Source organism: Theobroma umbraticum, unplaced genomic scaffold (genome assembly GCF_002168275.2).
Source record: "Theobroma umbraticum cultivar Fairchild unplaced genomic scaffold, ASM216827v3 scaffold_12.1, whole genome shotgun sequence".
NCBI lineage: Eukaryota > Viridiplantae > Streptophyta > Magnoliopsida > Malvales > Malvaceae > Theobroma > Theobroma umbraticum.
The window spans coordinates 4,289,871-4,290,200 of NW_018397269.1; positions in this window are offsets into that span (position 1 = coordinate 4,289,871).

Here is a 330-nt window from a genome sequence, read left to right on the forward strand (position 1 = left end):
GATAGATAATTTTACTATAAAAATGAATAGATGACTATAATCCATCAGAAGTGGATAACCCATCATGTGTGAATCACCCACCAAAAGTGGATGTATATTTGTAACCTATCACAAATAGATGAATTCTTTCAACGCACCAAAAGTAGATAGATACCTTCACCCACTAGCTCACTAAAAGTGGATGAATACTTATAACCCACCAAAAGTGGATAAATAAAGAAAAGAATAAAATGAATATAGAAAAAATATTATTATTGATGTGGTGTGAAATATCATTGGTCACGTACCTGTTGTACGTCTTAAATTTTATCAAGCATCACTGAAAATTGA